The 25,840-nt window shown below is 38.1% G+C and overlaps 1 protein-coding gene across 4 annotated transcripts in view; it reads left to right on the top strand.

Moving 5' to 3' along the window:
• Window positions 1-25,840, top strand: part of BMPR1B (bone morphogenetic protein receptor type 1B) — a 524,547-nt gene that overhangs the window by 284,319 nt on the left and 214,388 nt on the right. For 2 of the 4 annotated variants that reach the window (XM_044946212.2, XM_044946208.2), the window contains exons 3-4: window positions 3,619-3,720; window positions 15,536-15,727. The gene's annotated coding sequence lies outside the window, so the exon portion shown is untranslated. The remainder of the gene's footprint in view (window positions 1-3,618; window positions 3,721-15,535; window positions 15,728-25,840) is intronic. The other 2 variants (XM_044946210.2, XM_044946207.2) reach the window with 1 other exon arrangement.

The raw sequence follows: 25,840 nt of genomic DNA, 5'->3' as shown, positions 1-25,840 counted from the left end.
GACGCAGGTTTAGTGTAGTTTGTCATAAAGAGATGAGCTTGTCAAATGCACACACACACACACACGCACATGCACACGCACACACATTCTCCTTTTTGGCCTCAGAGAAGAAATTCCAAGGCCGTAGATAAATACTGTGCATTTCTACAATACATCTCAAAGATAAGTAGACTTTTGATTCATACGCATATTAAGATGAAATAGTTTAAGAACAGGGAATTATCATACCTGGGACAAAGATATTACTGGAGTCAGTTTGTGGACTTGGAGTTGGGGCCCTAGGAAGTGGTTGAGAAGATGGCACTTACTGATCTCCCTCACCTTGTCGTACTGATGACTTATACAAGGAACACGAGCTTCAACTGTGGTCAACTCCACTCGGTGCAAAAAATCGTAGTGGCTACTGTATCTTCATTTCTAATTATAAAAGCAGTATATGTTTGTAATTAGAATTGTGTTTAGTTCTACTAAAAGATAACCTCTGGGAACATGTTGGTATGTCTTATTTTCTCTTTTTTGTATGACTGTGCATATGTATTAAAATTGGAGTCAAATTATGCATGTAGTTTTTGTATAGGTTTTGTACACTGCATTTTTATTTCCTTTAACAGTTTTTCAATATGTGCCTGCTATAATCTAGGAATTTTTTTGTGCCATTAAATTTACCTTGAAAGCATGATAGTCAATGACTTGTTAATATTCCATCATATCACCGTTTATTTCAGTATCTTACCATTGGACATTACATTGTTTTAGCTTTTTGCTATTATAAACATTTTTTTACCTCTAGCATTCTTTTCCATTTGAATATATCTGATTACTTCCTGAAGAAAAACTACAAGAGATATAACTATAGATTTTAATAATCCTTGATTTAATAGCACTGTAACTGGGGAGAATTAGATGAACCTAAGCTTTCATAGAGCCCAAATAATAGGACATTTAGAAAATGTAAGACATAGTTACCCTGACTGACTTTTCAGTAATCAGCATTCTGGATGGATTTTAAATGGCCTAGTCATCACCATCATTGTAGCGTAGCTGTATCCCGGTTCTAAGATAGTGCTATTGCTCAATAAGTAACAGATATTTGTTATGACTGTGTCGTTGTAAACTGTGTCATTTCTCATTACTGTTCGCAAATACCTGAGACAGTCTTGACACCCAATTGTTATTGCATACAACAACTTTTAGAGCCTCATATCTTACACACATCTGGATCGTTGATGCTGTGAAAACATTCCACTGTACCATAACCCCATTGAATAAAAGAGGAAAAATTTAAGAGAAAAGAAAATTCCTACACAGTGTAAAGGTATTCTATTGTGCTGTATGATAATCAACACATTTTGCTTTTATTGCTGAAGTTTGAATTATGTCTGACATTTTTTTTTCTTTTCGATACACCTTGCAGTAGCTAATGGCTGTAAGATGAAAGATAACTGATAATTTTCTCTCCCTCCTGTCCTCTCCCTCTTCCCATGTGTGTGTTTTGTGACTCAGGTCTATTTTTTTCAAATATACGATTTGGCTCATTTCTGTCATTTGTAGCATCCACAAATATTTAGTCAAGTATTTCATCTTCCCATGAAATGCTTCAGAGATTTGTCATATGAAATCATTGGTTTCTCTTTAGTGCTAAGTCATAGCAAATTATCATCTTTTTTAGGTTGATTTCGTAGAGTGTTAAATGCTATTTAAATTTCACTTCGATATGGAGCTATTTATTTTTCTCCTAATCACTTAAAATAGCAAGAGCTAATCAACTGGAGTTTTTCTCCTTTTTATGAATACATCAGTCTACCCCTGACTCACATACATGTTTCTGCCTTTAGGTCAGTGGGAACTTTTCCCAGCTATGTTTTTTTTTTTTTTTCTCCCCTTCATTCCTAATTTCTCTCAGGAACAAATGGCAGCATAGTTAAGCATTAGAAACTTGTTGCTAAAGGTGCTAACCTAAACATCAGTGCCAGGATACGACTGAGACTTAATAGACTAATTAATTTGTCTACTGCACCTCTGACCTGGGAATTACGTACAATGGGCTACACTTCCAGAACTAAGAGTTTGGGATCCAAAGTAGAGAAAAATGCAACTTTTGTGTGCTTTATACATCAACATGCAATTAATACTGGGTTCTTTTAGAAAACAGATTTTGAAAATGGAGCTTTCGTCCATCACGTTTTGGAAGTAAGATATTGCAAGATTCTGTGTACCTTATCTCAGTTTTCTTCTTTTATATTTTATGATGGTATTAAGCAGAGCCCTCACATTACTTGATCCAAACATGCTGCTGACCTCCAGAGGATCAAATTATATAGACCACGTTTTCTGTTTTATCTATGGCAATGCAGTGTTGCTCAGATAAGAACCACAGTCACGCTTAGAAAAAAAGAGGAACCCAAAGCTTGAATAACATTTAAGAAAAGTGTTTGTGTTTTAATTCCTGACTGTGCTATTTATGCTTCTATCAGTGAGAAGATTACTTTTATTTTCCCTTATATTCCTTTTCTCCCTTCTTCATTTTAGAGATAATTTGACTATTTATTATTCAAAGGGCAGGTAACATTTGACTGCCACTGAATTCTTATTGTCCACACTGGATAGAAGCTGAAATGAAAAATAATCTGTTTATATTAGTCTGTCAGTGTCTGGTTGGAGGCTCCTCAGGTGGCTTATGGTAAAGAATCTGCCTACAATGATGGAGATATGGGTTCGATCCCTAGGTTGGGAAGATTCCCCTGGAGTAGGAAATGGCAACCTACTCTAGTATTCTTCCTGGGAGGTTGCATGGACAGAGGAGCTTGGCATGGGCTCATGTGACCCCAGTCCATGGGGTCACATAAAGTCGGATATGACTTAGTGACTAAACAGCAAAAATGTCTGGTTATGCATCTCTCTGGGTCTTGTGAACTCACAGAGGTACCAAATAAGCCCTTTTCTGTTAGGATTTTATTTAGAGCGGGGTTTTAATATTTTGGTGGTTTGTGGATTTGGAAGGACTCATCAGGCCACCAAGTGTTTGTTGAACACATGGCAGACACTATTCTAGACACTGCTGCTAAAGCAGTGAACAAGACTGATGCTCCTGTCTCTGCGGAGGCTCACAGTCCAATAGCAGTAGTCACACACAAAGTGAGTACTAAGAGTAACAACGTAACTCACAACAAGGCTATTTGTCATGTACACAGCAAAACAAGCTGAGAGGATAGAGCCGTGACTGGAATATGTGTGAGGGGCTATTTTAGCCAGAGTATTAAAGAAAAGAGCTCTCAGGGAGGCAGTACTAGAACTGAGAACTTAACCATGAGATGGTAGCTTGTGGGTAGATGCTGTTCTCTTTCAGTTACTGGCAGTCACTTTACCAGGAAGATGCAAGATTTCATATACTTTTCAGTGTAGGCATAGCACATGGATAGAGCAGATACTCACAGGGTATGAGGATGAACAAGATAGATAGATACTGGCCTATGATTTGACAGGCACATGCTTTTACCTTTCTAAAGTAATGTTGCCTCTAGTAGTAGAGTGAAAGTTTTAGGTTTCATATGCATGTTGTTGTTGGCGTTGTTGAAATGTAGTGTGAACATCACATTTATTTATTTATTTATTTACTAGGTTTCAGTGTGGTCAAGAGCGTGAATGAACCTGAAGTGGATGTACTGTGCATAAATCATCAAGAACGTCCTACACTTTGGTTATCAGCAGCCTGTTTATCTGGTTGGTATCTAAAGCAAGTCAGATTTGCCATGATAGTTCATCTCATAGTAACTAAATCATTGATTTTAAGGAAAAAGCCTTAAAATGACTTTGTGTGGCAAGTTATGCACAGGCGGTTTGCCATATGTCTAACCAGGTCACATAAAGGTTAGTTAAGGTGTTAAAGCAGTAATCTGAAATCGGGGGTAGGGGGCAAAGGTAGGGGCTAGTGAAGGCAAGAAGTCAAGTTGTGTAGAGGCTGGACAGAAAAAGCGACACAGACTCTATTTACTGCCTTGCTTTTATTTGTACCCATTTCAAAAGAAAACCTGATGAACAGGTATGTTTGCTATGCCTTCACTTTGACAGGTTGGGCTGGGGGGTCGGTGGGGGAGATGGAATTCTGTTATCTCTGAAGACTTAGTGTTTGAAAGACATTCCAAGATCAGTAGATAGATAAACATGGTTTCCAGTTTAGGCTTTACAATGCTATTCTTGACCTGTTTCTTCTTGTTTATACACTGGAAACTGAAGTTTTCAAGATAGAAGAAATATTTATTCACAAACTGAGAATGGATTCGACTTTCAGTAAAGATTCATGTTTAATGTCAGTGCTGCACAGAACCTTTTCTTGGCTTCCCCTCTTCTCATAGTTATTGTTTCATGATAATTCATATTATATTATATTACTTTCATTTATTGTCATTCCATTTGCTGCATCCCTTATTTCAAATACTCATTGTTTCTCAGTTATATTTTAAAATGGCTTCTCAGATCCATCTACTTTATCCCTTTCCAAACTCTCTACCGTTTCATCAGCAGAAGGAATACTGACCATTCTCTCTTCATGACCTCCAATGCTTGCAGGATTACATCCTGTAACATATAGGGCCCTTTAACTTCCTCAGATCCTTATATGTCCTCATCACTTGGCACTACTTTTTCCAATCCTATTCTTAAAGCCTATGAATCTTTTATGGTTCATCAGTTTATCTGCTTGCTCATTCATTCACGATTCTGTTCCTTTGCACTTGCTGTTTCCTCTTAGTTGAATGTCATTCGCACTCCTTATTTTCTTGGCACATTTTTACTTATCTTCATGATTCTATTTAAAGGGAAGATTTGTCTATGATTCTTTCCCTGGCAGAGTTAGGAACTTCCCATCTGTCGTCCCATAATGCTGTGACTATCTCTGATTTGAATCTCAATATAAAAGTTTTCATGGCTCTCTCAGTATTTAGTAAACCTTTTATGGACAGATACTGCCTTCTGTTTTCCTCTTTATCCTCAGCCCTCAACACATTAACTAGCAGTGATTCACTTGTCATGCACTGAATGAATAAATCGATAACTGCTTTGTGTTGTAGCACCATGCTGTTTATAGTGAAGGAAAAATTTTAATAATATGATTGTTTAGTTCCTGTTTTCAGTAAGCTTGTGATTTTGTTTGGTGGACCAGACTTAAACACATGAAATAATTAGGAAAAACAAGCTAAAGCATAGTATACAAATGAATTATTTTTATTTTAAAAGTATAGCATACACATACATGTATATACACATGGTGCTTTGGAGGAAGGGCAAAAATCAAATTTAAGTTATGAGTTAAGCTTCTTGGACTAGATAAAGGTTTCATGGGATAGTAAGGGAGCTGAGATTGGAACATGGTCTGAGGCGTGAGCAAAGTTGTTATTTGATTGAGTCCTATGCGTGTTTTTTCTAGCTTATTTTTAGTAAGTCTTAGATAGTTTGTGTACATTTACTATAAAGGCAAATGTTTAATATTTTTATTTTGTAAAGGGCCAAAAATCAAATAGGGGAAATTAGAACAAGAAATGAAAGTTGAGGTGGATGCTGTGTATGCATTAGAAAGAGATTAATCCATATGAAGCAAAATCCGGGCTGAATGAAGTCCTAAATCCAGATACCCAGGTAGGAAATGCAATAACTGACAGAATTATCTCATAATGACAATAATGTAAAACCTCCCTTTGGTTGGGTTTTAAACAATATTTGTGAACAGGATTTCCTGGGAACAAAGAGGTTAGGGCAAGAACACACTCCACCTGTATGGGGAAAATGAAAACCAGAGAGCAAAAATAAGCCAAATTCATTAGTTTTCAGGTGTTTAAATTGAGTCAGGCATGACTGTTTGATGGAAGAGAAACCATCTCATCATCTTTCTGGGCAGTTAGAAAAGAGAATACATGCAGTGGGAATGTGCAGAAGGTTCACAGACTGAGCAACTAATTAAGTAGGTTAAGTAGTCCCCTAAAGGCTGAAATCTATAGCCACAATCTGTGACTATACATTTCTCACTCGTATATTGGTTCCCTGAGTGCATTGAAGATAATGCTGCCTTAGTCTAGGATATGTGAGTCAGAAAGAAATTTAGGAAACTCAAAGCTGTATTCTTCCCTTTGGGGCCAAAGGTCCCTAGTTAGTCATCTCTGCTGTACTTTTCATAGTCTTCTTATGTGCCTTTTGTAGATGATGTTCAGAATTTTTAGTTGTAGTTATCTAGTGGGATAAGGGCCTCCTGGTAGCTCAGATGGTAGAGAATATGCCTGCAATGCAGGAGACCTGGTTTCCGTACCTGGGTTGGGAAGATCCCCTGGAGGAGGGCATGACAACCCACTTCAGGATTCTTGCCTGGAGAATCCCCATGGACAGAGGAGCCTGGCGGGCTACAGTCCATAGGGTTGCAAAGAGTTGGACACAACTGAGTGACTAAGCGCAGCACAGCACAGTGGGATAAACATGAAGAAATACTTATATCCATTCCAGTCCAGCACACTTGGGTTTTTAAAAGTTTCTATTTGGTTTTCGGAATTTAGGATTGGAGTATGTTGAATGTTACTTCCCTGGTGGCTCAGACGGTAAAGCATCTACCTACAATGTGGGAGACCCGGGTTCAATCCCTGGGTGGGAAAGATCCCCTGGAGAAGGAAATGGCAATCCACTCCAGTACTAGTGCCTGGAAAATCCCATGGGCAGAAGAGCCTGGTAGGCTACAGTCCATGGGGTCGCAAAGAGTCGGACACGACTGAGCGACTTCACTTCACTTCACTATGTTGAATTGATAGCTTTTCAAACATAGGGAGATAATATCCTGTGGATTCGTAGGCACCAAAAGATAAACTACAATAATAGCTACGTTTGCCATATTCCAAACCCTCTGTAAAGCATGGGGCTTCCCTGGTGGCTCAGATGGTAATGAATCCACCTGCAATGCAGGAGACCTAGGTTCAATCCCTGGGTTGGGAATGTCCCATGGAGAAGGGAATGCAACCCACTCCAGTATTCTTGCATGGAGATTTCTATGGACAGAGGAGCCTGGTGGGCTATGGTCCATGGGGTTGCGAAGAGTTGGTCCCCACCAAGCGACTGTCACTTTAACTTTCTTTTCTACCTCTGCCCTCTGTGGAAGGAAAGCAGGGCAAAGAGAAGTTTTTAAGCTTTACCCAGGACTCCAGACCTGATTCCATAAACTCAACTTTTAGTTACTGTGTTCCCTTTACCATTTGATGAATAAAATTTCTTAGGACTCTGACATCCTAAATTGAGTATCACCGACTTTCAGCAAAAGATTACGGAAATTGGTGATGGAACCAGATGCTTAAAGTGATAGACTGAGAATTGTGTATGTGAGTCACAAAGAACTATAATTGCAAACTTGAGTTTTTCCCTCACTTCTCCTTTCCTCTAGAATAATTTTTATGGTTCTCATAATTAGGGAGTAACCAACACTATCAGGGTCATAACTAAACTCTGCAACATAGACGTAATAGTTCTGGATAGGCTGGTGGTCTGTGATGTTATTAGGTTGTCATGAAAATTTAAAGATCAGTTTGAAAGTCAGCCTGAGGGTCCATTGTACTTGCACATTTGCAAAGTTTTCCTGGATTAAGGTAGTATGAGTTTCCTGACTTTGTCAAGTTTGTAAATTTCATAAGCTTTATTCGTTAAAGTCAGATCCAAAGCAAACTGATAACTAACATTTGCTATCTCGCCACAGCTTTCTTATTTTCTCTTAATTTCTTGATGTACAGGTGTACATCAAGATGTACATCAAGATGTACATGAATACAGGTGGCATGTTGCTAACATGCTTTGGTATATATGAGGTGAAAAATCTCATTTGTTATTTTCCAGTTTTTAGATTTAGTGGTTATATTTCCTGATTTTCATAGTTTGATATAACTCTCCAGATATTAATTAGGAAAGTATGTTGTTTTGGTTTAACACATTTTAAAGCCAAAACCATTTTAGGATACATTTGCCGCAGTTGAAAGAATCCAGCAGTTGTGGAAGGACCTGGCGAATTTCAACAGGATTCTAGTTAGTTGGTGTGGTCAGTGCTTTAACGTGAGTTGTTTGTTTTGAATTATATACTATTACAAATTAATACTACTCACCCTTTTTTTTTGTGTCTAGGAACTAAGCCAGCAATGCTAATGCATGTGGGTGTTATCATTATGGTGACGTAAAAATCAAACATTTATGAACTAACAAAGCAGGAATTGTTCAAGATACAATGGGACACTGGGTCTGGTTAATTTTTCTACCTGACTTCTTATAAATTCAGGCTTCTGCAACATTGCTTATGATGTTTTCCACGTGTCATAATTCCTGGTGATAAAATTTCTGTAGTTTTGCCAGTTTTAAGTTCTTAATGATTTTTTTTTTGGTCTTTGTCACAGTTGTTGAACTTGGGAAGAAATAGTATTTACTCAATTGTACAATATCTATAGGCTGATTTACTGTGAGGCCGCTGGATTGCTAGTCAGCTTAGATTATCACTCATTTCAGCATTTCTCTACCATATTGTTAGCTATGCACTAAGACTGCCGTAATTGCACCAAACCTGTTCCTCTCCTTTACCTTGAATTGAAAGTATTACCAAGCTCTGTTACTGTATCTTCTGTTGATCTCCAGAGGTAACCCCTAAAATTTATTCTCACTTTCACAATCCTCTCCAAGGCTTTTATCCTCAAATGACTGAATTTTAGCACAGATTTTAAAAATTGATCTCTCTGCTTCTGTTTTTTCCAACTCCATGCAGAAACGTTGATCTGAATTTTGATGTACATGGTAGTAGGTACATTATATGGAATCAATAAATGCTTATTGATTGGTTAGAAATGAGTTCTCATTGTTAAAAGTCAGATACGTCATTTGAATATTTAAATATTAATAATTGAAGCCATTTTTTGTTTATTTTGGTGAAAAGTCTTTCAAAATTCAACTAGGTTCTTTATTTATATACCTTCTACATTTTAGTTGTGAAATGTGCATCCTGGTTCTCCTACAGGTGCTAAAAAAAAAACTAAAAAGTGCTGGTTACAAACTTGAGTAATCATTTAGTAGTTCAAAATAGTAAAGTTAAAGGTAATATTTCCTTTCTAGATATTTTCCATTTTAGCTGTAAAATATATTTCGACATTTAAAAAGATTAAAAATTAAAGTGAGAGTTAGCGGATGGTATAGGCAATATAAAGAAATTGAAAAAAAAGAAAAAGCATTTTATAGGACTTTCTCACATCTGTGAGATTGTTGACCTAGTAACAATTCATTTTGGGAAGCTTAGTTTCAGTGGGTTGATCTCTGTTTTCAAGAAGAATATTAAAATGGTAACCTAACTGTAGTTTGTTGCTTTTTCACCAAAGTCCTTGAATATATTTAAAGTTGTCTGAAAAGCGTGCAGGGAAAGTTGTGTGAACAGTCCTTTAGTTTCTATTGTTTTGTGTTTCAAACATCACTCATCTACTTTCAAATATCAACAGGTGTTCTGCCAGCTGTGCCGAAAATGTTTCAAATGATTTAGAAGCTGTTTCCACACTTACCTTGTATAGGGGCTATTTACTGTGAAAGGAGTTCTCTGATTACAGAGTGCTTAGGTACAGGCGAGGGACTAGAAGCCAGACAAGCAAGTCTAATTTGAGGTCTACCTGCCTGTCATTGTTGCTTCAGAAGGAGAAAAAGTGGGAGGACTAGGATTGGTTTTTATGTAGCACTGGTGCTGATAAATGGATTTTTCTTTTAATCTTGCATACTTTGGCATGTGTATTTATGTTGTGGCAGAAAAGAATTTAAATGGTATCAGAATAATTTTATTTTCATAGCTGCATGAAGATGCAAGGAAAGAGTTTGAATTCTCAGAGATTTTAGAGCTATTGAGGCCTATTAAAATAGAGGAATAGACTCTCTGTATTTTACCACTTTAGTAAAAAAAAATATGTAAGGTCTTTTCTGTCTGTAAAGTTAACTGATTAATGACCATAAATGACTGGGAACATGTAAGAAATTTTGTGATTATCTCACACTCTTGTCAAGATATTAAGCTTTAGAATTTATGAATATTTATGTTTCATGCTACTGAGATTAAACTATTCTTTGCTTACTTATTGTTAACCAACCAAATAAGCAAGTCTCAATAGGTAGTAAATTAAACAAAACTGTTTTCATGCTAATAAGTAGGGTTTGCCTTCACCTATAAATAATCATGTTTGAAACATTTCATTTTCAAGCTGTAGTTATATGCAACAAATACCATGTTTAAATGTCATCTTATAGCTAATATCAAATTTAATTGTTGCTGTCACTTTATGGCATACCATTATTGGACTGAATTCTAGCTTCAGAGTACAACTCCAGATATAAGCAGATGTTAAGAATTTTTGCCTAAGAGTTACAGGCATAGGATAGTGTGTCCATATGATACGGTCTTATTTGTAATATTGAGAACATGTTTGCGTTTTGTGGATGAAATAAAACTAATTAGGAGCTCTAGGGATTATCACGGAGAAGGCAATGGCACCCCACCCCCATACTCTTGCCTGGAAAATCCCATGGATGGAGGAGCCTGGTGGGCTGCAGTCCATGGGGTCGCTAAGAGTCGGACATGACTGAGCGACTTCACTTTCACTTTTCACTTTCATGCATTGGAGAAGGAAATGGCAACCCACTCCAGTGTTCTTGCCTGGAGAATCCCAGGGACGGGGGACGGGGGAGCCTGGTGGTCTGCCGTCTATGGGGTCGCACAGAGTCGGACACGACTGAAACGACTTAGCAGCAGGGATTATCTAATACTTTCTTTGCATATTGTACTCTATTGTAGAGCTGCTGTGATCTAAAGCACTGTAGTATCTTCAGTCAGCAAACCTTCCACTCTTAAATTTTTATTTTTCCTTATTATTAGAAAATTAAAACAGCCAAACCTCTTCATTCCTAAGAATATCGCAGTATAATGCAGTCAGGACACGGCTTAGCGACTGAATAACCAAGTATGGTCATGAAAAGAGCTGATCCTAGAATCAGCTGCTGCTGCTGCTGCTGCTGCTAAGTCGCTTCAGTCGTGTCCGACTCTGTGAGACCCCACAGACGGCAGCCCACCAGGCTCCCCTGTCCCTGGGATTTTCCAGGCAAGAGTACTGGAGTGGGCTGCCATTGCCTTCTCCTTGGTCCTCCCATACCTGATGCCTATTGGTTGAAAAATACTAATGTGGGAAAATGGAACTTTATATACTGTCATTTCTCTTGGTTTTAATTTTTAAAGTAAAGGAAACTGAAATTGAGTGCTGTTAAATGAATTAAGATTAAACAAGTACTTAGTGGCACATTTGCCCTAAACTAGAATTTAGGCCTTTTTCAATGTTTGGCATCTGCTCTGTTTTTATCTCAAGAGCATTTAAATAATTTTAATAGTTATCTTTCGTACTTTTGATGTTTAGAATTTTTCTTTAATTTGTAATTTCATGAAAATCGTTAAAATGCTACAAAGGTATAAAGTAGAAACTATTTTATATTCATGTATCTCTAAAATTACTTTAAAAATTCTCTTTTGGAAGATGGTTTGTATGTCTTGTTGTATAGCCATAGCCATGTCGCTCAGTCGTGTCCGAGTCTCTGCGACCCCATGGACTGTAGCCTACCAGGCTTCTCTGTCCATGGGATTTTCCAGGCAGTAGTACTGGAGTGGATTGCCATTTCCTTCTCCAGGGGATCTTCCCAACCCAGGGATTGAACCCGGGTCTCCCGCGTTGTAGACAGACGCTTTACCATCTGAGCCACCAGGGAAATCCCGTCTTGTTGTATAGGAATACTGAAATACGGGAACCAGTGTGCACTTCGACATGGTGTCTTCTCTAGGCCATGGTCAGAAGCTTGACATTCTGTGCCAAAGCAAGTGGTAGCAGGGTTTAAATTCATAGGTTAGCTCTTAACATTAATAATGCATTGTTACTTTGCATTTCTCTGAAGGCCAGGATTTAATTCATCACACTTCCTATGTAGATACAGGTCATAGCTAAAGAGAAATTGTTTGTTTAGATGACCTTGTATACTGTCCGTCAAGAGCTTAATGATTTATATTGTAATTTTTACAAAGTACTGTGATTCACAATAGGGTGTCAGGCAGTTAGATGGTGACATTTGTATTGTTTGGGTAGTCCCAGTGGTAAGTGAAGCTTCTGAAGGCAGAACTATAAATATTAGTCCTAATTACCTGCCCTCAGTGATTTTGTGTGTGTGTGTGTATTGAACTTTCTGACTTATTGTAATGCTACCACAGCGTTTATGGTGCAACCGGTATACCTGTATTGACTGGAGAAATTGAATGGCTGTCTGGTACATGAAATAGATTCCAGCCTTTTTCCGTGACATCATTATTATAACAGACTTCCTTAATATGAACAGCAGCTGTGTACTTTTGTGAGTTTTACATTATGAACCGTAACAACCTTTTCAGCTCTATACAAGTGATAGGGTAGCTTGATGCTTAACAAATGAAGCCAGACTCTGAGCTGTGAAACTGTTAACAGATCTAGTAATGACATGGGCCCCTGTTTGGAACATTTCATAATACAACTGGGGAAAACAGGGGTGACCGCCATTTAGCACATTGGCAAAAAGGTTTTTCTTTACCTCTTGTTCTGTTTAAGTCCATGGAATTAATGAGAAATTATTTGCAGTTTCTGTCAGTAGATCTAGAGTCTCTTCAGTTGAATTTTATTTCGAAAATACCGGATTTTCCAGCATTTGAACATTCTATTTCCAGCCTTTAAGCAGAAAATCAAGTAATATTTTGCTTGACTATCAAAAAATAGTGCTTCCTTTTACTGTAAAGGTAAGAATCTAGTGTGATGATGTGAAAAAATATCTTGATTAAACATCTATGGGTTATATATGTGTAGCAAAATAATATCTGTTTCTAATCCGAATAATAACAAAGCAAAAATAAATCGTTTTAATAGAGAAATGTAACTGTTATAGGCTTACCTGAAAAGTTCCTTACATATTCTGCCTTATCAAACTGTTTCTCTTTGACTAATAATTTATGACTGTGGTTTGCGGTGACAAATTATATAACTTCCATGTGTCTATTTTTATAGTAAAAAGAAATAACTTGGAATAGTGTCTTTTCCTGGGATTTGTAAAATTCTGCAGAGTGTTTTAAACAAGAGAGATCAAAATTCTTGAGATGGGAAAACTTTTAGAAGAATATCCTTTATAATTCCCTGTTTCATTATAAATGCATGCTCTTAAAAGAACAGGGATTTCACAACTAATCATGTAGAATCCTTGCTGAAAGAAGCGAGTGCTGCCAGGGAATATTGCTGAGTATATTGGAGTTACCTCTTATGAGCCTTTCAGCAACAGACTCCTATTTTTTAGACTGTCATTATCATCACTAATTTTTTTTTGAGTGGGAGTTGACAGCTTCTTTGTTATCAATGAAAGAATATAAAATATTTTTCAGATTGCTAGTGAAAAAGAAAAATTGTGGCTTGTAAAAATGCCAAATCTTGAATTTGTCAGGGAATTGTAATTCTAAATTTTATCAATTTTGCCATGTAGTTCAGATATCACTTAGGTTGATGTGAGGGTTCATTTTTATGAGTGAGACATCTAATACTTAGAGGACAAATTGATCTGCAGAAAGCTTTATAATATGGCTTCTTACAGAAGGGACTGGGGCAAATTTGAAATAAGCTTCATATAATTGAATTTTCAGTGACAAGAATTGAATTTATACTACATATATTTAAAAAATAGCCTAAAATTATGAATTAGGAATTTAGTTTTTAACTTCAATTACTAAAGCTTCTAGTCAGGCAAAAAAGCCAACATTAAATAATGCCGTTTCTTTTCAAATGCTGTCATTTGAGATTATAACTCATAGTTTATATAATAGTATGCAAAAGTGCAAATTCAGAGAACGGTCCTGACTTTAGTAGAAAAAATATGGCATCATAATCTGTGTATTATTGTGATTAGGTTGATTACTATCACTCAAAAATGAGAAATTTAATGATAGATATGTTGAATAAGTCTGGGAAGAAATTTTAAATATAACCTTTCTTGAACCCCTATAACAAATATTTTTTATTTAGGCAAATTTTACTTGATGGGCTTAACACTACTTATGTGCTTATCTAGAAGTGAAGGTAGCTTCAACAACCTGAATAAAGTGAAATATTTGTTGGTATAACTTGATTAGGAGTATTGGTATGGAATAAGTCCATTTTTAAAGAACAGTCACAATTCTTCACAGATATTTGCTTTTTTGAGCTAATTGGTGGCTGGCTGTCTTTCAGGTGAATTAATCTTTGTTCCATTAGATTGTAAAGTCCTTGAGGGCTGGATTCTGGCTTTCCTTGTACCTCCCCATGATTGGGGTAGAGTAGGTATTTGGTACACATGTGTTAGCTGAAGTAATGGTCTTGTTCCAAGCAGGATTTTGAAGTCAGATCACATGCCTTTGTGTGATAGGACCAGCCAGACAAATAGCCAAGGGTGGTGTAGTTGATTGAATTTTCTGGCCTGTCATGGCTCCTCTAGCACCATTTCTTCTTGCAGTTTCTTTCTGTTCCTGGGAATGAAGCTTCCTGCAGCCTGCAGCCCCTCTGCCTGTTGGTGGATTTTGTCCTGAATCACAAGTGTGCTGCAAGGCTTCTCTGAGTTCTTATAAATTCAGATCCTACTACTGAACCCCTTGCTGCAACTTACTGACTTCTCTAAGGTGTTAAGTCCTTTACATATGCAAATTTATTTAATTCTCACAATCCTGTGAGACAGGCATTTTACATGCCAGAACAAGTACCCTGTCTAGTGACTCACACCAGACTGGGGAGAGACCAGATGTTCATCTAGGACTTTCTGACTCCAAACCTCTTTCCTTAAATCTCTTCCTGGTCAAAGCTTTTTTTGCTTCTGTCAGACCAGGTACTTGCACTTCTCTTAACTGTAGTTGGGTGCTTACAGTTCAGACCCTTCTACAGTGACTTGGTCCATTACCAGGTGGTAGTTCCCACAGCACCACCACCAGAATCACTCTGAAAGATTCTAGAAGAACAGGCGTGTTGAGAAACATAAGGAAACCTGAAATGAGGAACATGGAAGAAAGAAGGAGAGGACGCTCAGGATCCCTGTGTCTTGCCGAAGTGCTCAAGTTTCCAAGACAAACGATGTATTTAAGCTCAAAACCAGTATTTCTGCCTGAAATTAGCACTTTTTAAGGTATCTAATCCTTCTCATTCAGATAGAAGTTAAAAATAAAGGAAAAGGAAACAAAAACCAACGAGGAGCACGAAGAAGAGATGAAGCTTTATATTTCCCGTGCTTGAGCCCCGGCCCTTGAAGAATTCTAAGGTCCATATAATCTGGGGTCCTTCTTAGCTGACTGTAATGTTAGCTATTTCTCTTACTCTCTGAGTTTAAATTACATCCTTTGTAAATTGGAGATTATAATTCCCCAATCCAGGGTGCACAACAGAATTTCCTGGATTGTTTTATTTTTTCCTTTCTCTTTCCTTCTCACCCTTTCTCTCCCCAGGTGTCTCGGATTCAGCCTAGATTTGCTAATCACAGTCTTTGCCTGGGCTTGTGCAGAGATAGGGAGATGTGACTGGATGGGAGGTGGTGAAGTGTGCCTTGCTGAGGAGTGTGGGCGTTGCTGTGCAGCTGGTTGGGAGGCTGTGCAAGTTTTAAAGCAGTTTATTAGTGTCTCTGACAACAGTGAATGAAGGTAGGCAAAAGGTGTGCCATCAAACAGGTAAATATGTCTTTATTTTGTGAACTGTGTAACTTAAGGTAAATGTATTCGTTAGTAAATTGTATTTTGAAAAGAATGAAAGGTGAAGTCGGTGAAGAGACCCGCCTTTCTTTTCAAGGATGGATTTATATTTCTAATTTGTCTCCAAATGACAATTCATTCATTCTTTCACTCAGGAATGTTAATTGTGTGCCAGATACAAATTATGTTACTCCCTCAGAAAATAATTTGGTCTTACTGAGCTGCTGCCTATATGTGGAATAATGGAAAGGGGTAATTTTGAATCTGGTGAAGAAAGACCTTTTAATTACTAGACAAGAACTATGTTAATTACCTCTGCCTCTCATTTATGTTTTCCTCACATATTGGTACTTAAAGGCAACTGTAATTTAAAAAAAAAATCACAATTATATTAACATCTTAAAAGAAAAATACTTGGTTTCATTATCAAGTACAGAAGAACGTACCACCGCCTGCTTAGTGTCACTTTTACGGGTTATTTATTTTTGTCCAATCTCCGATTCCTGTTAAGCATTTGGAAATGGTTGTGTTTCTTTTCCAGAAACCTTATTGTTGGGGGAGAAACCAGTCTCATTTAGACTTTGACTTGAGTATTTGCCATTACGTTTCTTTCCTTGTTGCCATTGAAATATTAGTTGGGATTCCCTTTATGGAATGTATTTTTACAGTAACACAGAGGCTTCTGAAGCTGGTTCAGCTTTCACTAGTAGTTGATAGAAGTGAGTACCTGATGTAGGCTTTCTGCTCATTTTCTGTTATAAGAGCCAGAGATCACAAAAGTCCTACTCAGATTTATGAAATTGTTATTGAACTAAGTGATGCTTAGAGGTTTGACTTGATGGTTTAGTGGGGCTAAAAGGAGTTTTGAATTTGCAATCATATGTCTCTAAGAGGCTTAGAGATTGCTAGATCTTCACCTTCATAAGTTCCTTACATGAATTTCTTAACCAGGACTCAGTTTTCTCGGCTGCAAAATGGATGTGTTAATTCCTATGTGATAGAGTTGCTGGGGATAAAATGACTTATGAAAACAAGTATCAGACTCAATATTAAGTCTTAATAAATGTTATTTTTCTCAAATAGTTTTCCAGCATCCAAACAGAAGCATGAATAAATACATCATATGTGCAGATCATAAAGCCAAAAGGCTCTTGTATGTTTTTATTTATATGAAGCCTATTTTCAAGAGCAGTTTTAGAGTCAAGGGAAAATTGAGGGGAAGGTATAGAGATTTCCCATAGCCTCCCTGCCCCTACAAGCATAACATTTCCTCATTATCAACATCCTCCTCCAGAATGGTACATTGTTACAGTTGGTGAACCTACATTGACATAGTATAATTGCTGCTGCTGCTGCTAAGTCACTTCAGTCCTGTCCGACTCTGTGCGACCCCATAGACGGCAGCCCACCAGGCTCCCCTGTCCCTGGGATTCTCCAGGCAAGAACACTGGAGTGGGTTGCCATTTCCTTCTCCAATGCATGAAAGTGAAAAGTGAAAGTGAAGTCGCTCATTCGTGTTCGACTCTAGCGACCCCATGGACTGCAGCCCACCAGGCTCCTCCTTCCCAAAGTCTATACCTTGTGTAGCAGTTTAGTCTTGGTGGTGGGTGTGGGTATGGACATTCTCTGGGTATTTGATATGGACAGATGTGTCCCATTCTGTGGGTATGGACAAATATACCATCACTGCACTATTTTCACTGCTATAAAAATCCTGTGTACTCTGCCTGTTCATACCTCTCCCTGGCAACCACTAATCTTTTTACGGACTCTGTAGTTTTGCTTCTTATAGGATATCATATAGTTGGAATCATACAGTATGTAACCTTTTCAGATTGGCTTCTTTCATTTAATAATATGCACGTAAGTTCCCTCCATACTTTTTTAAGACTTGAGAACTCATTTCTTTTTAGCACTGAATTAATACCGTTTGCATATACTACAGTGTATCCATCTACCTACTACTGAAAGACATCTTGATTGCCTATGTAACGTTTTATATTTTTTAAAGGAATTTTCTTAATTTTTGGCTGTGCTGGGTCTTTATTGCCACATGGGCTTTTCTCTATAGAGAACGGGGGCTACTCTTTAGTTGTGGTGCGCAGGCTTCTCATTGCCATGGTTTCTCTTGTTGCGCAGCATGGGCTCAAGGGCACACAGGCTTCAGCCATTGTTGTGTGTGGGCTCAGTAGCTGCAGCTTTCAGGCTCAGTTGCTCCGCAGCATGTGGGACCCTTCTGGATCAGGAATCAAACTTGTGTCTCCTGCTTTGGCAGGCGGATTCTTTACCACTGAGCCACCAGGGAAGCCTTAATGTTTTATATTCTTACTTGAGTCCTTTTTTTCTTAGTCATTTGAAAGGGTTTTAAATAGTACAAATTTAAGTATAATAAATACAGTTAATTGTGTTTTACTTTGTAATTCATTGTTCTTACATTTTCCTTAAAGCTATTCTGAGAATTTAGAATATTACAAATGCAAAATGAAACAACATTGTAGAACATAGACTCCAGCTGATTTTGAAAACTTTACTGAGTTCTTATCCCACCCTTTATTCAATATTCCTTGCTTCTCCATTATAACGGGCTCTAACATCTTGTAGTTGTTAAGAAGTTTTCTATTTCCCGGATACTTTTATGTCCATTAATGAATTCAATCCCATGACAGCTCTATTTTAAGCTCTTCTTTCTGCCTTTGGTTTAGATCCTATCCGTTGCTGCCATCTTCTTGATGTTGACTGAGCCTTCAGTTCTTTGTTGCTTTTTGATTTTTTGTTGTTGTTGTTGTTCCTCTGGAGCAGAGATTCTCTTGTAATATACTGCTGGTACAGTTACACAGTTCATCCTTGTAATATTGGGAGGCTCAGCTCTTTGGAACAGTGATATATACACTGTGCTTTTCAGGAACATTCAGAGGCTTTTCTCTCCCATTCAGAGCATAGAGATCAGATGGGAAATGAACTAAGTATCTTTATCCTTTGTCTTTACTCTTTATCAAACCAAAGTGGTTTACTCTTTGGGTCCCAGAATAAATTTTGCTTATTATTACCCTGTCTTTTCATTGCTGATTCCATGTCTGAGTGAAAAGAGTGAGACTGACTATATTTCAGATTTTGATTGTTTAATTGTGCAACTTGGGCTAGATTATTAAACTTTATACCTATACAATGCAGATCATTTTGGCTGCCACACGTGGCTGCTCAGATGGTGTACTCAGACGGCAGAGCTTGAGGGACTCTGTTCATATAGTTTACAATATTTGGAATGCCCCACATCCTTTGAAGGATTGTTAGGAGAATTATATGAGCTCGTAAAGAGAGTAGTATTACATGATGATAAAGAGTCTGGATTTCAGAGCCCCAATTCCTGGGATCATAACTAAGCCATTCCACTTATTAGCCTTATGATCTTGGGAAAATCATTTAACCTTTTCTGTGCCTCACTTCTCTTTTAAGATGGAAACAGCAGTGACTCTCTCACAGGGATATTTTGAAAATGTAATGTATTAATATTAAAAAAAAAAGCACTTAGAATAGTTCCTGGCATATACAGATAGTTCCTGGCATGTACTAAACTCCTAGTATGTTTTAGCTGTTTTTCTAACTATGTGAAAATTATTTACTGTCATGTTGATGCTCTTTATCTGTTAGCACCTTATATAAGGCTTACTTTTCACATTTATGGTCCTTCTCCATTAGGTCTTTTCTAACCCTTATGCTCTGATTATCTTTTCTTGTTTAGAATTATACACAGTAGCAATTACAGTAGGCATGTGATTTAACTTTGAACTTATGCTGTATTATAGTATGTGTGTTTCTCTTTCTATAAGGCCAGGACCCTCATCTGTATCTTTAAAGTGTTCTCAGGTTTTATCCAGAGAAGGCAATGGCACCCCACTCCAGTACTCTTACCTGGAAAATCCCATGGATGGAGGAGCCTGGTGGGCTACAGTTCATGGGGTTGCTAAGAGTCGGACACAACTGAGTGACTTCACTTTCACTTTTCACTTTCATGCATTGGAGAAGGAAATGGCAACCCCATCCATTGTTCTTGCCTGGAGAATCCCAGGGATGGGGGAGCCTAGTGGGCTGCCATCTATGGGGTCGCACAGAGTCGGACACGACTGAAGCGACTTAGCAGCCGCAGCAGCAGGTTTTATCAGCTTCTGCCTCACTTGAAATGGTGTTGGTGGAAAAGGATCCAGTGTTGCTCTCTGCTCTAGGGAGCTCTCTGCTCTCCTAAGAGTCTGAGGCTTGAGAACCAGAAAAGACAGCAAAAATGATATACTCATGGTCTTCTCATTTTAAAGGCTTTTATAATCCATTTGATGATTTAATTTTGCATGCTTGACAGTGAACAATTGCAATGTAATTAAATTCTCTGGTGTATGTTCAGACTAACAGAAAGCAGTAGGAGTTGAGAAGAAAGCTGTGTCTGTAAGAGCTGGGTTAGTGAGAAGAGGTTTCCTTGTGGGGTGCAGCTGAAATGGAGTTTGTGTGAATTGATTGAGCTGAACTAGACCTTCAGACAGTGCTGATAATGTTAATATTTACGTTGATACTGATAGGTGGTGGTTTAGTCACTAAGTTGTGTCTGACTCTTGGAACCCCATAGACTACAGCCTGCCACGCTCCTCTGTCCGTGGATTTCCTGGGCAGGCATACTGAAGTGGGTTTCTGTTTCCTTCTCTGGGGATTTTCCTGACCCAGGGATTGAACCCTCATCTGCATTGCAGCCAGTTTCTTTACCAACTCAGCCACTAATAGCTAATATGTGCTAATATTAATCCAAAGAGTAAACATTAACGCAGCTTGCTATGCTAGACATTGTTCTTAGTGTTTTACACATATTTACACATTTAATTCTTACAATAAATCTGTGAAGCAGGGACTACTATTATTCCCATGGTAAAAATAAGGAACTTGATATGACCAGTACATTTATTGAGTTGTGATCATGATTATGAATTTTACTTTATTTCACAATAAATGAAAGCCTTTACAGTTCCTTGAATGCCAACATTTTGAAATTATGTTCCATCATGCTTTCTTTCATCACTCCATGTAATCTTTCTTTTTATTTATTTCTTTTTAAATGAAAGTTGTTTTTATGTTAGCTCCCTCCTGATAAAGACATAATATAATTATCAACAACAACACAAAAAGATAAAAGGCTTTCCTGGTTTGGAATGTGGGGTAGCTTATTTTATAATTTTATAGCTTCTTTTATAGTTAGGTCAGCACATCAGATTTTAATGGTTTCTTATTTGTCTGATTGAAAACAACTGGTAAAGCTCATCTCTAGCAAGATGAAACAGTATTGAGTTTGCAAAATATTTATGGTGGTGGAGTTCTGGATTTAATTTCGAGGTACTTGGGTGCCAGTAACAGACTAGAATTTGCTTTATAACAACTTTGATGGACTTAGTGTACTCCTGTCTGACTTTATAGCATCCATTGTGGATTATTGGCAAATCCCATCAGTAGTTTTCTGGGCAGGCTTTTGGTGGAAATAGGCTTTGATTTTTATTGTGTTATTTAAAGGAAAAAATTGAAATTAATCTGTCATTTTTTTATTTATCAAAGAGTCTGTCTTGGTTTCAATTTGTAACTGCATCTTTTTCTAATGAGACACAGGCTATATTCCTTGTGATGTCAAAGAAAATTGTTTAGTTTCTAATAGAAATAGAAATCATTTAGGAGGTTGCTGAAGATGAACAAACTTGAATGTGTTTTCAAAAAAAAAGTCTCCAAGTGTGGGCTGCTGTGTTGCTGTGCACAGCATCCAATCCTTATTGGTTTATTCATTTGCCAAAGTAACAGAGAAATAATCTGTAGGACAAGTGTTTGTTGTTGAGTCCCCAACTAATTGGGGCCATATTTCATGTGGGTGTTTACCTATCTTACTTTATTCTCATCCACAGATCTTGCTGTGGATTAGTGTTAACAGCCCTGTGTTTGAGCATAGCCGTGAAACTCGATGCCTCACACCGGAGGCCGTCGTCTATGGCAGCATAGAAGGTGTGATTATAAAGTGTGAGACTAGTTTCCACTTTATGGACAGACTGTGACCATGCAGTCTGCCTCTGTTGTGTGGTTTTTTCCTTTTTGCAGTATGTGGGTGGGAATGTATGTAGGAATTCTTTACAGCTCTTCCCTCTCCACCCCCGCCTACCCCACCCCCACGAGACTTCAGGATGTTTGAATAAACATTTGTCTTTCTATTTTTCTTGTCCCGCCCCCGCACCACTGCCCTGTTGCCTTCCCTGCAAATGTAGATGGAAAACGTTTTCCTTTGACCTACCTTTTCTGTATTACTTTAGTTCATCACAAGGATGCTGCATAGATGATATTATAATCATTCATTGTTTTACTCAAGTCTAGGCAGTTACACATAACTTCAGTTAGTGAATTAAAGTATTTAATCAACTCTAAGATATAAGATACAATCTGATTTTAGAGATATAATAGTGTGAAAACATGCTTATAGTGGTGGTAAAGTGTTACTGATTTAAGTTGTACCTTTTTCCAGGATGTCACAATGAGAAAAGCAGGCAGTTGTATCAGTGAAATGTGGTAACTTTTATTGGGCCCTGGCTACTGTAGGTTATCACTCATATTTGATATGAATTATGCATAATATGAATGGAACCAAGATAAACATATGTGTGCCAAATTCCAGTTTTTGACCACTTTTAAATATACCATTGTTAATTATGGAACCTGATTATCACATATGTTCTTAAAATGCTTATGAAAGAAAAAAAAGGAATAAAAGAAACTTTCTACTTCTCAGTCTATCAATTCATCATCCATTAGCATTCTACTGAAAAAGCAGTACTAGTGGTAATAACATTATCTTTGGATCATTCACACATGATCAGTGAAACATGGTGTATAATACCATGAGCTTCAGAGCAAAGTAGACCTATACTCTGCTTTGTCCTGGGGTCTACTTTGAAACCTTGAGCAAATTGCTTTTATCTTTCATTTTTCTCAAAGAAGAACCATACTTAACACATCGAGCTGTGTTGAGGATTAAATTACTAATCTAAGGACACTTTACGCCTTGTCCGGACATATGACTGGGATGTTAGTTTGCTAGGGTGGCTGTAACCATGTACCACAGACTGGGTGACTTAACAACAGAAGTTGATTTACTCAGTTTTGGAGGCTTCAAGTTCAAGGTCAGGGTGCAGGCGTCAGAGGCCTTTCTCCTGGGCTTGCGGATGGCTGCCTTCTTGCTACCTCTTCCCATAGTCATCCCCTTGTGTGAACACATTCGTGGTGTCCTCTCCATGTCCTAATCTCTCCTCCTCTTAGGGACAACAGCCTAGCAACTGTCAGCAATCTTAACAACCTATTTGTAATTTAATTACCTCTTTAGCGGCCCTATCTCCAAATATAGTCATATTCTCATGTATTTGGGGGCTACAGCCTGTGAACCTGCTGCTGCTGCTAAGTTGTTTCAGTCATGTCCAACTCTGTGCAACCGCATAGACGGCAGCCCACCATGCTCCCCCGTCCCTGGGATTCTCCAGGCAAGAACACTGGACTGGGTTGCCATTTCCTTCTCCAATGCATGAAAGTGAAAAGTGAAAGTGAAGTCACTCAGTCATGTCTGACTCTTCACGACCAGATGGACTGCAGCCCACCATGCTCCTACATCCATGGGATTTTCCAGGCAAGAGTGCTGGAGTGGGTTGCCATTGCCTTCTCCACTGTGAACCTGGGGGGACTGCAATTCAGACCATAACAGCAACCCCATGGATTTGTTATTATTCAGAAATGATTGCTGCTTCTGTGAGGATTCTCAGGTGGTGTCTGGTGTCAGAATGAGAGTGGGAGTGTAGTGAAATAAGAGTCCTTGTCCCAGGTGGTCAGCATAGGTCTCCTGAGAACCTTGGAGTTTTTCTGGTGGTGAGGATGGTAGTGCAAGTTTAAGCAAAAGATCAGTAGTTATAAATGAGGTTTAAAATGCTATATTTGGAATGAACACGGTACGGTTGGAAAAAATGTGAGAAAGTCAATTTGGCAGGGAAAGAGCATCACATTGGGAAGTCATGAGAGGTTAAGTGTCTATAAGAAAAGGAGAGACCAGCTTTTACAGTTGCTCGAAAACCAGACTGGGTTTGTAAACTCATGTTAAAGACTATTGAACTGTAGTATGACATAAAAAGAATTTTCAGAGGATCAGAAAGGTTTTTTTTTTATACTATACAAATTTCTATATATTTTTAATACATGAGATGAGCATATATTTTACATATTGCTCATGTATTTAAATACATTCGAAAGCATTTGCAGTGGTCTTCTTAGCAGTGCATGGTAATGGTAGGTAGTCAGCAGTCTCATAAGACATGTGTGCGTGTATGCTCAGTCGCTCAGTCATGTCCGACTCTTTGTGACCCCGTGGACTGTAGCCCACCAGGCTCCTCTGTCCATGAGATTTCCCAGGTGAGAATACTGGAGTGAGTTCCCATTTCATTCACTAAGACACGTGAGTACCCTAATGTGTTCAGTTCCTCTGCTCTCCTCTATCTCTGTGAGAAAATGTAAGGTTTAAGGATCCTTTCTAGACAAGTCATATCGGACTTCTGGATAATCCCTGAGAGAGTTTGTAAGCATTTTATGGTTTATCTTCAAAGTTGAATATTCCTTTGGATTATTAAAATGTCTCTTCTCACCTTTCTTTTAAATATTTTTTACCAATATTGTTTCAGCCACATGTGCTGTCTTTATAAGGACAGCATTCTTTCTTGAAATGTAATATAAAATTTCATTACAAAATGCTCACTTGGGTTCCATTTCATAAAGTTAATTTACTTCACAGAGCTTTGGAAATGCTTTGTCTCGTGGAGTTTTTGATCTTTGATTAAAATGTCAGGTAATAAAAATATTATGTGAATTGAGATATATCTGAAATCAAATCTAGGGTAGAGAATATAACTTTAGTTACAACATGGAAAGTTTTATGCATTCGTTATTATTTTTGAAATCCCCTTAAAAGTGAAAAATAAAGAGGTCAGTGTGATAATTTAAAAATTAGTTTTCAGAGATTCACGTTAATTGAATTGTCTGCGTGTTTTCAGTGTCAGAGTAGAAGTTTAATAGCTCTTGACTTATTGTTTAAATTGAGAGTTAGTAGTGACACATCTTGAATTATTGCATGATCTGCACGATATGCAGACGACACCACCCTTATGGCAGAAAGTGAAGAGGAACTCAAAAGCCTCTTGATGAAGGTGAAAGTGGAGAGTGAAAAAGTTGGCTTAAAGCTCAACATTCAGAAAACAAAGATCATGGCATCCGGTCCCATCACTTCATGGGAAATAGATGGGAAAACAGTGGAAACAGTGTCAGACTTTATTTTTCTGGGCTCCAAAATCACTGCAGATGGTGACTGCAGCCATGAAATTGAAAGACGCTTACTCCTTGGAAGGAAAGTTACGACCAACCTAGATAGCATATTCAAAAGCAGAGACATTACTTTGCCAACAAAGGTCTGTCTAGTCAAGGCTATGGTTTTTCCTGTGGTCATGTATGGATGTGAGAGTTGGACTGTGAAGAAGGCTGAGCACCGAAGAATTGATGCTTTTGAACTGTGGTGTTGGAGAAGACTCTTGAGAGTCCCTTGGACTGCAAGGAGATCCAACCAATCCATTCTGAAGGAGATCAGCCCTGGGATTTCTTTGGAAGGAATGATGCTAAAGCTGAAACTCCAGTACTTTGGCCACCTCATGTGAAGAGTTGACTCATTGGAAAAGACTCTGATGCTGGGAGGGATTGGGGGCAAGAGGAGACCAGGGGATGACAGAGGATGAGATGGCTGGATGGCATCACTGACTCGATGGACGTGAGTCTGAGTGAACTCCAGGAGTTGGTGATGGACAGGGAGGCCTGGCTTGCTGCGATTCATGGGGTCGCAAAGAGTCGGACACGACTGAGCGACTGATCTTATCTGATCTGAAGGACCTCTTAACTTATAGAAATTATCTGGGATGCTAAATTTTTATCTCTTTTTGCTAATATGAAGGCAATGGCACCCCACTCCAGTACTCTTGCCTG

Source organism: Bubalus bubalis, chromosome 7, assembly GCF_019923935.1.
Source record: "Bubalus bubalis isolate 160015118507 breed Murrah chromosome 7, NDDB_SH_1, whole genome shotgun sequence".
Lineage (NCBI taxonomy): Eukaryota > Metazoa > Chordata > Mammalia > Artiodactyla > Bovidae > Bubalus > Bubalus bubalis.
This window is presented reverse-complemented; position numbering and strand designations above follow the sequence as displayed.